The sequence below is a fragment of the Neomonachus schauinslandi genome, chromosome 13 (assembly GCF_002201575.2).
Source record: "Neomonachus schauinslandi chromosome 13, ASM220157v2, whole genome shotgun sequence".
Lineage (NCBI taxonomy): Eukaryota > Metazoa > Chordata > Mammalia > Carnivora > Phocidae > Neomonachus > Neomonachus schauinslandi.
The window spans coordinates 84,284,506-84,297,005 of NC_058415.1; the positions used below are offsets into that span (position 1 = coordinate 84,284,506).

The 12,500-nt window shown below is 34.3% G+C and overlaps 1 protein-coding gene and 1 non-coding gene across 4 annotated transcripts in view; both read left to right on the forward strand.

Annotated features, from left to right (window-relative positions):
• Positions 1–12,500, forward strand: part of PBX3 (PBX homeobox 3) — a 214,105-nt gene that overhangs the window by 141,641 nt on the left and 59,964 nt on the right. The window lies entirely within an intron of this gene.
• LOC123326602 lies at positions 8,590–8,724 on the forward strand. Its single transcript, XR_006541202.1, has one exon. It is a non-coding gene; the product is annotated as a U4 spliceosomal RNA (small nuclear RNA).

A 12,500-nucleotide genomic window follows, 5' to 3' on the forward strand; every position in this document is an offset into this window, starting at 1 on the left:
AGCTTAGGGGCATAAAGTATAAAATGTGCAATAGGCTGCATGTATGTGTGATAAGACATACCTGTAAAGCTGATAATAGTATGTTAATAGTATGTTTGTTAGTTAAGAATGTACACATGATAGAAACTTAACATTCATATACTGTTTATAATGTAGTAGAGAATTCAGATGTGTAAGTAGTGCACAATGGATGGAAAATTTTAAAAGTACTTGTGTTTTGACCGTAAGGATTTATTATTCAAAATAACTAATGGAAAGCGACAAACCACAGAATTTGAATTTGCATTATTTCTTTCGTCCCTTGGAAATTATAGGCACTCACTGTACCTGGAGCTTTTAACTCTACAACAAACTGTTTTGGTTTTTACACTAGTTTCTTTTTTCTTCCACTAAATCTGCCCAGGTCTACTACAGCTTTTTGATGTACAGTTATTTATTGGCTACCATAATTGTGATGGATATAACACTTTTTATTCTGAAACATAAAAAAGAGCATTAGAAAGGTACATATTTGAAATTTTATTACTTTTCTATTTTTATTCAAATGTTCATCATACAGTAGTGAGAAAGGTACACAAATAATATTTTCATGCATGCAAAATAATTTAGAAAGCAGTGTGAATCTCAGCAGGTGTTTCTGCCATGTCTGTGCTCAAATTTCTGGGGAACCCTGAATATTAAATTGAAATAACCTTCCCTTGATATTATGCAGCTAAAGTTCAGTTTAATTCTCAGATAAGGTTTTCCTGGACACATATCATTTTCCTCTCATGTAAATAAAAATCAGACTACTTAGATTTTAATACTTGCTACATTTACAAAGTAAATCAAAATGCTGCAAAGTACTCACTTATTTCCTTTCTTAGTGCTTTTATTAAGGCATTTCTGTTACCACTAAATATATGAATTATAGGGATGCTATAAAAGTGTTCTTATTTCCTTCTCCACTGGCTGATGAAATGGGTTAATCTCTCAATAGAGCTATTTCCTTAATTCACCACCTGTTTTCAAATCCCTAGTAACTGACAAGGTAAGCGGAGAGATTCCTGTGTGTGTGCCTTGTATACTTATTTCATAGGAAGAGGAACCTAGAATAAAAAATTAAGACAAAAATCTTCCTTGCATGTTTTTAGGAAAGTTAATACATTACTAAAAAGCTGCTATATTTAAACTATTGTTTAGCAGCCCAGTTATATCACCCACCAGGCACTTTTCAAAGGAAATTTTCCACTCTAAAGGGCATACCTCTATATAAAGTACATGTATTACCTCTTAAAAAAACGCCCATTTCCTTTCCATATTGTGAGAATGTGATAGACATATAACTAATGCAAATCTTATATTTTTGATTTACGAACAAAAGAACTGATTTTCTACTTGTAAAACCAAATGTGGGCTTGGCTATTATGGTTAGAATGTCTCCACTGTATATAAGTAATCATTTATTGTTTAAATACAGAAGAGGCTGTAACAAAATGCTGTCAAGAGCCATCACACTCATTAACCTGCAAGCTAATTAGCCTCCTCCTGCCTGATTGCTGACAAGTCCTTCAATCTGAACCCATTGCTGTTGTGTCAGCAGAGAAGCACAGAGTGAGGTAGAGGAGGTCTCCATTAGATGTTTGTGAACAAAGTCTCTGCATTAAAGGTTTGTTTTTTACACTCTAACAAATGTTAGAGCATTCATACCCCAGCTATAATTAAATTGGCAACTCTTAATTATTGTAATTAGTGCATTAACTATTTCCTTTCCTGTTCATCTATAATTGATTTCAAGAAATTACATGTAATTTAATGTGATTTTTAAAATGTAATAATTGTTTAAAAGGTTTCAATAGTTAGATGTATATCTAAATGCTATTGAATATTTGAAATAATATGCATAATAAAATAACCTGAATGCAGTGTCTTGTCAAAACCAGTACATATGGGCTTTATATTCACATGTCCTTTTTTTTCTGTGCAAACATGACATTCATTCCCCATTAGATTTTTTTTTTTCCTAGTAGGCTAACATTTCTTAACTAGGTTGCAAATTAGCATAGGAATGATAGAACATTTTGCAAATGCATCTTAAAATATGAATTCATTAATTTGTGGAAGACTAATTCATTTAGAATAGCTTCTTGAGGGCAGAAAACATTCATAAGATATTTTGCTTGTATACTATCCAATCAAACTCGAGACTTTATGGAGAATACCAGAAAAAAATAGAATGTATTTTGGAATGGTAAATGATCGAAGTATGAATTGAGGAGGCCTTTTCTGGATTCTCAGAATTATCACTATTAACTACTTTCTGGCAAATGTTACTTACAATTTTGGCTTAAAATATTTGATCTTCAACAAATTAGTTAGAGGCATAAGACATTCTGAAATGTCACATACACCAGCAAAATGTATTCACATATCTAAAAAACCACGTACTGAAATTTATTATACTTCTAGTTTATGTAGGGAAAACTGCTATTTGAGGTTATCTGATTTCAAAGTACTAGATTGAAGTAAGAAACGGCATCAAAGTTTATGGGAGCTTTCCACACAAGTGCATGTTTACTCTGTACTGGACATGGGCAGAATTATCATTTGCATAGCATCCTGTAAAGGTCTTAAACTATGTGGATATATATTTACCACTACTGGTATGAAGCCATAATTAAGGAATGGGTGTTTTAAATAAAATTTAAAATATACTTACTTCACTTAGTCATTCTTAGAATAATTAAAATATTAATGTGACTTATCTCAGTTGTCATTCACTTCCAGATGGCAATCAATTTTTTAAAGATTTTATTTATTTATTTAGAGAGAGCACGCATGTGTGTGAGCAGGGGGAGGGGCAGAGGGAGAGGGGGAGAGAATCCCAAGCTGACTCCCGCACTGAGCGCAGAGCCTGCTGCAGGGCTTGATCTCACCAGCCTGAGATCATGACCTGAGCTGAAATCAAGAGTCGGACACTCAACCGAGCCACTCAGGCACCCCACAGATGGCAATCATTTTATGAAGAACTACCCAGTGCACTACAAAATACATCATTCTTTAACAAATACGGCCTGCTAAATACAGGGCCTCTACATAAGAATTGTAACTTGAGCCTCAAGTCCACTGTGTGATAGAATAGATAATGAGGTTTCTTCTTACACTATAGTTCTGTGGACCTGGCCTCTTGCCTAAGAAAGATTTGAGGTCCTGAGGCAGTGTTTTCCATATTTAGAATGAAATTTATGAGTTGGGAGCTACTACTCTCACCAGTAAGGACACTGTCTGACCATCATTCCTTACCTCTACCCCCACTTCCTAGCACAACTTGATTCTGAGAGAAGAGTAAAATTTTCTCCCAGAAACTTTCATAATCTCCTTTAGAAATGATGCAACTTAAGTTTCAGAGAATTTAGTGTAATATAGATCCACATTTCCTTTACAGAGTAAACAAAATTAATTTAAGGGCCTTTTGAATTTTAGGGCCCATTTCAGAATCATTGGGCCACTAACTATAGTTTATAATCATGGTATCAGAGTCCTAACTAAATTCTTGTCAAGGGAAGAGAACCTATGGAAATCTAACTCAGTCCTCTCATTTTATAGATAGGAAAATGAGACTCAGGGGAGGCAACTTGCCCAAGGCCATATAACCAAATAGTACAGCAGATAAGAAATGAGGATCCAGATCCTTGGACTCCTAGTCTAGTGCTTTAAGTTTCATAAATTAAAGTTGTAGTCGATTGATTTAGTACTTCCTTCTGGGTATCTATGATTATTTTTATTACAGTTATTTTATTTTTTTTACAGTTATTTTATATTGAATGTTAAAGTTGTTTAAAGTGTAAGTACAATTTTTTTAATAAGTACAATTTTATTTAAAGTAGATGCCCAAAGTTATAGAAAACATCTAGCCTTTTTAAAGAATACACAAGTACTAAGGTAGAAATGGCTGAATTTAGAACTGAATGGTACCAAAACAAAACAAAACAAAATAGAACAGAATCCCACTTTGACATCAAGGTTTATTTTTCTCGTGTAAGTTATTCAATAAAAGAAACAGATTCTATGGTGTTGAAAGTAACGTCACTAAAGAAGCCAAATTGTTTTCCAAAAAACTTATGTGATGAAAGTCCTTTATATCATCTGTCTAGTTTATTTTTCCCCTTATTGCATATGTCACATTCTTTTTTTTTTTAAGATTTTATTTATTTATTTGAGAGAGAGAATGAGATAGAGAGAGAGCAGGAGAGGGGGGAGGGTCAGAAGGAGAAGCAGACTCCCTGCTGAGCAGGGAGCCCGATGCGGGACTCGATCCCGGGACTCCAGGATCATGACCTGAGCCGAAGGCAGTCGCCCAACCAACTGAGCCACCCAGGCGCCCGCATATGTCACATTCTTTAGATGGAATGTGTGTGTGTGTTGTCATTGTCAGAGGGTACATGAAGAGCGGAGAATAGAACACAAATTCTAAAGCTTCAAAATCTAGTTGATAGTGTCTTACAGCTTTTTGGTCAGCTGATGACTGTTTCAGTGCCTCACTGCCATTGCCTAGTACTAGACTCTCCACTCTGCAGCTCCTATAAAGTTAGGATTAGAACAGGGAGAGTCTATTTAAAAAAAAAAAGGTACTTGCCCAAATGCTTCATGTGAAAACATTTGAATTTTGATATATCTTAAATAACAAATATAATATTTTTCTGTTCAATGTATCTATGTAAGTGCTTGTCTAGAAGTGATTGAGAATTGAGGGCATTGTCTTCTGTAAGACTATGGTGGTTGGTATTGGTTTGGCAACTCTGCATATGCAACTGTTAAAGAGTAAAGCCCCCCAAAAGTATTTTCTTGATATTAGCTTTCATTTATAAACCAGAATAATTCTGAATGTTTATAGTAATGGGAGATAACCCAAGGCAAATTTAATTTTAGATTGGGCTTTTGCTTAATGTATTATTCATAGTATTGTATCATCAGTTAAGCATATCCCTGACAATAAACTTAAAACTTAACTTTAATAGTAATATCCACTCTAATTTGGGTGAGTCAGATAGTGACCTGACATGATTTATTTTGCCTCATTATTGTAGATAATTTTTAAATAATGGTGTGATGGAGTTATTTGGTATGCTTTTCTCATCCCTCCCCCACCTTTTCTTTTTAACACTTTGCCATTTTTGCTGCATGACCTGGTTTTGCATTTATCTGATTCTCTGTTCATCTAATTAGTATGTTCTAAAAAGACCTGGACCACTTATTGTACAGAGATGTAGCCTGTGGGTATTTAATAAGGAGCTTTCAGTGCTACATTTGCATCTTTTGCTTGGGGTCTGAATAGTGAATTACCTTTAAGATCATTAGAAGCACTGCTGTATTGTTAAAATCAGGCTGCAATATTCTAATGACAGTTTAAAACTTCAGGCTTCCTATGTAACCCAAGTGACCCCAGCATAATTGTATGTAGTGCAGAAGACCCCAGGATAAACTGCTGACGGTTCTGCTCATCCACAGCGTAGCCTCAACAGGCAGGTAGCTTTACACCCAAACAAACCACATAGAGATGTAGTGAAAGCAAATGAGTCTTACCCTAGTCATGTGCACTTAAGTGTATATATTATTTATATCATGATACTAATCCCCCAAATATGACTTGATACTTTTCAAAAAGAAACACACCCACCGAGCAATGTGCAGAATGTGGAATGTATTTTATTAGATAACTTATCATTTTTAAATGTAATACCTGGGAAATGAGAGGCTTAAAAGTGGGATATTTTGCTTTCAGGTTCTTCCCCTATGCCAAGAACTCAATAGGGAGATACTTTGTTGCTCAAGGATTAAATTATAATTTATTCTTTCTCTAACTGAGTACAAGAGAATTATTAGTAGATACCAGGTGAGAGTCCTTAAATCTGTTCTAAAAAATGGCTTAAAATACTTCTTAGAAGTTTACATATTTTTTGTTTGTTTATATATATTTTTAGTATTTATATATCACTTTAGATTTTTGTCATTATTGTAGAATTGTGGATTTTAAGGCTGGAAGAAAACATAATTTAATTTAGCACCCCTTTTTTGTAGTTAGTATTTTCACTGGTTTTCTGATCTCAAATTGATGTGATATTTACCTCCTACCACCAGTAATGCCAAGGAGCTCAAAGGTGACATAAATAAAGAGAATAGTAATAAATTTCATTTTTTAAATAAATGCTTTTACTTAGAGGGCATTTATAGATTCCTTACCTGGCATTTACTCTGTATCTGAACTTCTTGACTACGTATGAAAAACTAAATGAATACAGATAATTTTGCACAACTAATTTTAGTAGATAGCATGTTAATTGATTTAAAATCTGGGAACTTGTACTCAAAATTGCATTTTTGAAATAGCTTTTTCTTAATGGAATCTGAAGTTACTTAGTTGTAATCAATATTTCTGCTCAACAGCTGTATGTAAGTTTTAACACAGTGCTGTGCATGTAATGGGTATTTGGTAGAGGTTCGTTGAATGAAAGCATGAATACATGAAAGATCAAACTGAAAAGAATATAAAATAAAGGAAAAGAATACGTGCCTGGCACATAGTGGGGCCCCTGTAGTTAGCTGAGTCAACTAACCAGTTATGTTTTCCAGAGGGTCTCACTTCTAATAACAGTTTCGAAAGTATTAAAAAACAACAACAACAACCAGGAAGTGATTAACTTGTGTTCATCTGGTAGACTGCCTATAATGTGTTTATTTTGCTTATCCCCTCCTTTGCACTCTTTTCTTGTTATCAGTTTACTACTCAGAGTTCTCCAGATCAGCTGTGAAAAGTAGCTACCTGATGTGGCAGGATCCTTGTTCAAACCATGACACCCAATGTTGCCTTTTCTTTGCTCTTCTTTTAATTATGTCACCTTCATTGTTAGAGAAACCCAAATCTTCTTTTTCTTTTTCTTTTTTTAATTATGTTATGTTAATCACCATACATCATTAGTTTTTCCAAATCTTCTTTTTCTTGAAGAAGGTGTTTTATTTGTATCTTTTAGATCTATTGTGGAAATAAAACAAGTTGTATCTAAAAAAAATAAATGATTATTTCTTATATGGAGAGAGGTTAATGGTAAAGCAGACATTTATGCAAAGATGTTTACTGCAAAGATCTACACTGAAAAAGTAAAGTCAGAGTAAATTTTTAGTTAAAACTGGATCCAGCTTACGTGCAGATTCAAAAAATTATATAAGGCTTAACATATATATGATCAGGACATTGACTGGCGATATTCTATTAAGTAGTTTTGCAGGATTTTTCTGTTCTAAGAAGAATTTGTTGTACTCGCATTATTGTTTCCTTTGGGATCCCAGACAATGACTCTGTAGTCTGATTCATTAATATTGGTTGTCTTCTGCAGGGAGTATCCAGATTTGACCTGCCAAGTATTAAATTTTTAATGTATTACTAGTTCTTTCAGAGAGTAAGGCTTGTCTTTGTTCTTTGTATTTTTGTACCAGTACAGCTTGAATCAGATAAGGATTTAATTTGTAGTATCACTAAATATGCCTCATTTAAAAAATACACACACAACACACATGTACAACTATAAAAATGTTTATTGATGAAAGTATTTCAATATGAATTGCTACCTTTTAAAATATTTGAAAGTATGCATTTCCAAATTTATTTTGAAAAGTGCCAGGGGGTGCTATGTGCTATGTACAACAAGTTAATTATTATGCTATTAACATTGATGATGTTGAATGTGTATTAGTTAATGTGTTAATGACGTGTTAATTACTGTACATGTTGTGAAGACCCTTCAGGCTTGTTCTATGATGCAACATGTCAACTTGAACCAGACCAAGTAATCTGCAAAGCAGACTGTAACTCTTAAAAATAACACTTGTAAACATAAATTATAAATTAAATTATGCTTTTTATTATCCTTTTTCTTTCTGGTAGAATGAATAAGTAATTCTTCTGCTATCTGCACCTGTTAGAACCTAATACTGTCAGACTGTTTTCCCCAAGAGGATTGGAAGAGATTTGTTATGCAATAACTTCCGCTTTGTTTACGCTCTGGCATTTAGTGTATATTTTATATAGATTCATGTGTTTTGCAACCTGAGGGATTCTTCTTTTTTTGTTTACCTGATTAATTTATAATGGAACACACTCAGTCTTTGTGTAAGCAGGTGAAAAGTAGCTTTGTTCGATTAGCGCCACCAGTTGATATTAAACCAATCTATACATATTTGTGATTCAGGCAATGGCTCTTCAAACTTGTTGGCCAGATAGTTGAAATCTCTGGAGATCAGTCATAAAAACTGGACGCCAATCTCAGATCATTTAAAAGAGGCCAGAATTGGCTGCTGTTTGAGAACGTGGAATAATACATTTTTTTATATATAAATACAGTTTGAAATGTTAAATATTTTAACTTTATTACTTCAACTTTTGAATTAATAGTGCCCATGTCTTCCTAATTGACAACATTTTTGGAAAATATACCTAGTGATGATCTTTAAGAACTTAACTTGGAGAAATATAATAAAATTGATAATACAGTGTTATTTATATAATACTATTTTTATTTCTTCAAAATCAGTTTCATATTAAAACAAAAACATCCTAGCTTTGCGCAGTGGCAGTATCGTAGCCAATGAGGTTTATCCGAGGCGCGATTATTGCTAATTGAAAACAAAAACATCCATGAAGAACGAGCATTCACAAATGAACGAAATGTCTTATGGTGAGGATGTTTTTCAAATGACCCAGAACCAACTTTTAAAAATACAAAAAATAAAAGAAATAAATGTTCCTCTTAGGCAGTTACTCTGTTTTTAAGATTCTTTTAAAAAATAATACGTACAAGAGAAGGTCAAGAGTTCAGGCTGTAAAGCTAGACTGTTCCAGGTTCAAATCCTCACTTTTCACCATCTAGTTGTGTGACCGTGAGTGTGGGCTTTCACCACCATGCTGTGTCTCGGTTTCATGGTAATAAAAGTGGGCATGATAATAGTACCTCCCTCTTTGAATTGTTGGGATGATTAGATGAGTTAATACAGGTAAAGCACTTTCAGCAGTGCCTGGCACCTAGGAAGCACTCAATAAATGTGAGGTCTTATTAACCTACCTTTAATATTATACTGAAAATTATTTGGAAGCATTTAATTTCCACAAGCTCTTTGAATTCCCAGGGACCCATTATGAATGTGAGTTTTTGGTTTTCAGTCATTATAGTCTTGTACTTCATCACAGAAAAACATCTTATTTTTAATGATGATTTTATTACTCCGGTATTGTTTACACCCACCTGGAGTAATCGCAGGCTTTTTTGTTCATCTAACCTTGCTTGATTTCCTGTAGCACAGTTCTTGTTGAGATTAGTGTTGGCATGGAAGGGTGTTATAACCAGAACTTCGTCTCTCTTGCAAATATTTGTGTATCTCTTGTTTACAGCCCTGATGTCCTCTTGTAACACCCATGCAAAAGGGATTCTAATAAATCTTGTGCTCAGCATTACACGTTGTTTGTTTTAGCTGCCTTCCACTTCATGCTTCCTCCTTTAAGAGCGAGCCATTATGAAAGGTTAGATTCACAGTTAGCAGGCTTTAGCTCTCCCTTTTGAATCAGTGAGGTTGCCGTTTTATTGCTCTCCGACTTACACTTCAGTGATGAGAGTAAACTAGCATCAGATTAAAGGTCAGCAAATCCCATCAAAGAGAGGAATATTAGGGGCAGAGATAGTTGGAGAGGCAGCACACCACTGGGTATTGACAGGGTGATTCCAGGGTATCAGTCAGCAGAATTATAGCTGCCCAGAGAGTCAGTACAGCTTTAATGAGCCTGTGTGAAGAGGAAGAGGGTGGATTTATGTAGTTCCTCATAATTTTCTGTAGAGACTGTTATTGCAGACATTCTGTGGAGTGTTCTGGTCTTTCATTTAATTCAAAGGTCCTGGAGCTTATCCATCCTCTAAATTCCTTTTTGTTAGCTCAAATCAAAGTTGACATTTCCATGGTTTACCACCTAAAACACCCAGTTCAAAATCAGGTTTCTTTAGGCAATTTTGAAATCTATATATTGTTAATATAAATCTACAATCATATTTATATTAGTGCATACATATATATATCCTTTCAGAAAAGTTGATTGAATAATAAACATTTTTTTCGTAAGTAGGCAATGGGGGGAAATGTGCATTTACACGTTGCCCTCTAAGTAAGCGGAAAAAAATGGATTGTAATTATGTTATGGTGCTTTCCAAAAGGATCTTAATATTCATCCTCCTTAAATTGACTTTAGTAATTGATTGTTTATATGCCCATTTGTATATGCCCCATCTCACTCTTCATGCCCCCAATACCCCTAAACTGGAAAACAAAACAAAACAAAACATTTTTTTTCATCTCTGTAAGGGAAATGTTTTTAATTGTTCTAATGAGCAATACTATATTTAATTGTTGTTATTTTCAGTCCACCTTGATTTTAATATGTCTTTGTAGTGAATGTGACTCACTTTAATTTCTTACCAGAAGGGGATTAAATCTCTCTGATTTCAAAATCTGGAATATGCTTTGGAAAGTCAAGGTTTGTTTTTTGTTTTTTGTTTTTAATGTCTTTGTGGATATTTTTGCTGTAGGTTATTTGCTTAAAGAGTTAATGATATATAGATGTAGATACAGATACAGGTCCAGATATAGATGGATTCTTTTTGGTTAAGCTTTTATTTAATAGGTCACTAGAAAATACATGATTTGTGAAAAAATTATCAGTCAACTTGCACTAGGATGTTGTGTTTATTAGTCAAGCCAGCCACTTTTTGTAATTTGTATTTAAAAATATACTATTTTGATTATTTGTGAATAAATGGATGCCTTATTAACAAAGAGGTCTTGTTTGTGTGATTTGCTGCTTGGAAGATGCTTTCAAGCTTTTCTGCCATTGTCCTTTGCATGCCATGTGGGTGGTCGTGCTTTTCAGACACTTACATGGTTTTTAATGGAACAGAGTGATGGATGTGATACAACCGACCATGAGAAGCACAAATATCCTTTTCGAAGTTCATCCTTGACTGAAACATCTACAGTAGTTAAAGCAAAATGTAAACTCTGCAAGAGAGATGCATACAGATGAATATTAGGTAAAAGTACAGAGCCCATCTTCAGTCGTCAATTAGATGCTGTATTTATATTAAAGAGCCAGCACACTTGAAACTAAAATCATATGGAAAGTCTAGTAAAGCTCATGTTTCCTATAATCATGCCATGCTTCACAAAGCCTTTTCAATAAAACTGAGCCTGTGTCCTTTATAATAATACAGATAAAACTTTATGCCATGCTGTTACATTGGAATGTACTGAGAATGCCAATGGCCCTCGTGCGGTATTTACTAGCATATATGCTGTTTTGAGCAGTGCCTGTGCATCAAGATAATTTGGCCTTAAAAAACAATAAAGTGGACGTTTCTTCCTATAAGGGGAAACAGGGAACAAGTGGGTATCTGCTATTCATAATGAAGTCAACTGACTGTAATTTTTATATTCACTTTTGAACATTTTAGAGAAAAGAGAAAGAAGATGGCCACAGCAAAAGAAAAGGAAGTGAATACAAAGATCAGCATAAGATTAATTATCTGATAGGGGCAGGATTCTTACTGCCATGAGGGATGTATGAATGATGTTTACTGATCACTTTAAAATACACAATCTCATATTTTTAGATTTAGGTAGGTATACTTAAGTATTTTTAAATTACCTGGGGTCTAGTATTTTCATTTGAGAAAAATTATGAATGCAAAAAGGACGCTTTTTCTCCCCAAATTCTGACCAAAAATTTTGCATCATGTATGGATTACATGTATAGTTTTTTAAAAATACCATACATTTTATCTGTGAAATAATTTGCTCAGATATTTCTAAAATAGGGGGCACCTGGGTGGCTTAGTCGTTAAGCATCTGCCTTCAGCTCTGGTCATGATCCCAGGGTCCTGGGATTGAGCCCCGCATCGCATCAGGCTCCCTGCTCAGCAGGAAGCCTGCTTCTCCCTCTCCCACTCCCCCAGCTTGTGTTCCCTCTTTCGCTGTCTCTCTGTCAAATAAATAAATAAAATCTTAAAAATAAAAAAAAAAGATTTCTAAAATAGTAATTGAGATGATGCATAACTTTGGTGTAATTTTAACTGATTTTAACAAAACACTGTGTGGCCAGTTAAACATGATAATGAGTAAATTCACAGGAAGAAGAGTCCTTATTTCAGGACAAATAAATGGCACTGTTTACTTTTCATGCGGTCCCCTACACATGGCCATTCTCTAGATTTCCGAGTTTATTTGAAGCGTGTGGCCAGAGACCACTAATAATGAGCAGCTATCATGAGCATTTCATCATCAACATACATCAAAGTGCCATTCTACCACCGGAAGCAATATGAGAATAAAAGTAACATGAGAGAGCAAAAGAAGAAAACAGATACTTAGGTCATACAAATTGAGAAGGCAAAAAGCAATAAAGCCACATACCATTAAAATATGTTGCAAAG